Source organism: Pyrus communis, chromosome 13, assembly GCF_963583255.1.
Source record: "Pyrus communis chromosome 13, drPyrComm1.1, whole genome shotgun sequence".
NCBI classification, from domain to species: Eukaryota; Viridiplantae; Streptophyta; class Magnoliopsida; order Rosales; family Rosaceae; genus Pyrus; species Pyrus communis.
In genome coordinates, this window is record NC_084815.1 from 19,149,565 (window position 1) to 19,152,926 (window position 3,362).

The following is a 3,362-nucleotide window of genomic DNA, read 5'->3' on the forward strand; positions in this document are numbered from 1 at the left end:
GAAGCAATCAATTGTTGCTTTGTCATCGTGTGAAGCCGAGTACGTTGCTGTAGCCTCAACCGTGTGTGAGGCAATTTGGTTAAGAAATCTGTTGAAGTCAGTGTGTCATCCACAAGTGGAATCGACTGTGATTCATGTGGATAACGTGTTTGTAATCAAACTTGCAAAGAATCCTGTTCAACATGGAAGGAGCAAGCACATTGATACCAGGTTCCATTTTCTAAGGGACCATGTGAAGCAAAAGACAATTGAGCTTGTCTATTGTCACACAAAGGAACAAGTGGCTGACATCTTCACTAAGCCACTACCAGTTGAATCATTCTGGTTATTACGTGAAATGCTAGGCATGAAGGCGTTTTGATTTGAGGGGGCGTGTTGGAAATTCAAATAAAAACAGGCTGTAAAAGGTTGCTGCTAGTTTCTTTACAGGTTGTATCCACACATGCTGCAACTACAAAGACTAAAGTTTCCTCCATGTGCTAGCTGAAAGTGTGTTGAAAGACAGCAGAGATGTGAGCTGCTGTGTGCAAGCTGTCCAAAGTTCACATGATCTGTTTGCATGTGTTGTCTTATTGTTTATTCATTTTCTGCTTGTATAAATAAGCCTCCTTGCTAGGCTTTAGAATTATCCCATCCGAATCCCACTTCCAATTGTGAAGAAGCTTGTAAGCTTTCTTATTCCATCAGTTTGTAAACCTTTTTTTATATATCAAAGTCCAAGTGTTTTGCCAAAGCTTGTTGCTTCCCTCCTTTCTCTATTTCTTTCCTTGTCCAATTTTATTGAGAGTGCAAAGTGAGAGGTGTGATAGAGTTTGTAAACTTATCACCCACATATTTTGGTATTGAGTTAGCAAACTCCTTTGAATACCAACAATATCTAGTATCATTTATATGAAAGGAAAAAAGGCGCAGTAGTAATATACCCATAATATGATGCAAGAGTCTTGCTTTTCTCAGCACCAAATTCCTAAGGAACAATCTGGTTGCGGATAATCATGTCAGCATCCACAATCACAACCACATCAACATTCTCAGCCTCCGCCATGCTTAAAGCCAGTGCACAACTTGAACTGGTTTGTTAATACCTGCAAAATTAGCATCTTAACTAAAACAATCAATAATTTATGCATTAAGGAAAGCAAACTTCTTCCATTTAATTCAAACCATCAAATTAAATGAAGAACTAAATCCAACCCATAATTTAAAATTCAAACTTTTTATCAAATTAAGAAAAAAAAAAATCTTTTTTCTTAAGCAGACCAGTTGCCTGTTGTACCTGCTCATGGTAGTAACCTCAAAAATGGGAGCCAAATGCATCATTTTGAACTTCTTATTGTTTCTTCCGCTTCCGATTTGTAAAGTCCATAAAGCTGAAATCAGAATTCCTTCAATAAATGTTCCAGATTTTGCAATTCGAATGGACACATTTTTTAATTAACAAACAAAGATATTAGTAGTGGGCACTGATAGTTAAACTTAGTGATAAAAAAACTAAAATAAAAGCAAGAAAACTAAAAATTGAAGATTGATAGGACTTACAAATGCTCGTTTTTACAACCTTCACCTAGATCACCTTCTCGAGGGTTGAAGGTACACTTTGATCTAACACCTGATTTTGTCAAATTCAATAAACCAAATCATCAACAAAAACATTTAAAATTTAAAAATAAATCAAAAGAAAGGAAAAACTGAATTTCTAAAGACAGAGATTGAACCTGGAAGGTCACATGATCGATGTTGAGGTGGTGGTTGAGACGATGAATCGAGCTGGGCGAAGTGGGCTGTGGACACGGCAAGAGGAAGCTCGCTAGGGTAATGGCAAGGTGAGCGAGGAAACAATCAGTACTTAAACAACATTAATTAGCAAGGTTTACATTGTTATATTGAATATCTGATATTTCAAAGAAACAATGAGACAACTGCTTTTCCAGAATCATTAGTGCATGATTGAAAGCTTGAAAAGGCAACATGACTCAAAGTTTGAAAATTGTATTTGCTGCTTCTAATTAAGAGTTGTATACAGCAATGATCTAATCGTAGATATTGCAATTTCAATGGAAGTTGCAGCTATGGAATTTATGTTTTGTCTTGCAGGGAGAAGTAAAATTTTTTAACCCCTAAACATACTCTCACTGTTTTACATCCTATCCCTATTCGAGAATATATATATATATATATATATATATATATATATATATATATAAACATATATTATAGTTTTAGGTCAATCAAACTTCAAAGACTGATAGAAATCCGTATATGCTTGAGATGCCAAATCAACACACAAAACACACAATTACCAGTGCGAGAAACAATAGCAAAACATACCAGCAGCAAACACATCATTCTGCAATGAAGCTAGGAGAGTAGCTGAATCGACGACGAAGAAACAGATCAATCAATCTGCAATCACCCACTTTGAATTGGAGATTAAGTAAAAAAAAAATTACCCACAAATCATCTACATATTCATAATTATGCATGAAAAGTAGAAATTCGAAAAGCACAAATTAAATCACTTACATGGCAGGTCTTCTGCAAGAATAGCACTTCTGCAAAACCCAGAATAATATTAATCAGAGAGTAACACTGAAAATAAATAAAAATTGAAATTTTTATACCTTCAAGTTTCAAGGTTTTTACTCTGGAATCCAGGCAAAACCCAGATCAGATTCTAAATAGGTTTATCAAAACTAATAATTTAATCAGAAATTAACACTGAAAATAAATAAAAAAACACCAAAAAATTTGAAATTTTCGTACCTCAAGTTTCTGGGAGGGTAGGAGTCAAAAACCTCGAAAACAATCTGTGCGTGCTCAGATCAAATCAGCCAAAACTTGATCTAATTGCAGCCGCGGGAGTGAAATCTGACTTCCAGTTGCTGCACCTCCTAGCTTCCTTCTGCTGCAACTCAAATTTGGTAGAACAAAAGTCTCAATCTTTAACAGATCAGAAAAACCCAGTAATCACACATATTTAACAGATAGAACTCAAAAATTAAAGAACGAAAAGAAAAGGTGCAGAATTCACTCAAACCCACAAAATTAAAATTAATTACAGCATAATCAGGCTAAAGATTCAAAATTCACAATGTAAAAACCCAAATTCAACATAAAATTCAAAATTCACGACGCAACAACCCGAATTAAACACAAAATCAAGGTCCTTTCAGAAACATAAGCTTAAGAAGGCGAAAATCTGAAACCTTTCGAAAGCGCAGAAATAGAGAGAAAAAAAGAATTGGGGGAAAAGTTGGGAAATTTATCAGAGGGGTTTAGGTGGAGGCGCCGAGAGGAGGCGATCGGCAAGGCGGATTGAAGCTCGAAGGGTTGAGCTTCGACTTTCTAGTAGTGGCGAGATC

General features: G+C 35.6%; 1 long non-coding RNA gene across 1 annotated transcript; it reads right to left on the reverse strand.

Moving 5' to 3' along the window:
* Positions 1–877: 877 nt before the first annotated feature.
* LOC137713767 (uncharacterized) lies at positions 878–2,905 on the reverse strand. The gene is made up of 6 exons (XR_011065333.1): positions 2,764–2,905; positions 2,524–2,552; positions 2,329–2,403; positions 1,540–1,807; positions 1,277–1,370; positions 878–1,085 (listed from the first exon to the last, which is right to left on the reverse strand). It is a non-coding gene; the product is annotated as an uncharacterized lncRNA (long non-coding RNA).
* Between the last annotated feature and the right edge of the window lie 457 nt (positions 2,906–3,362).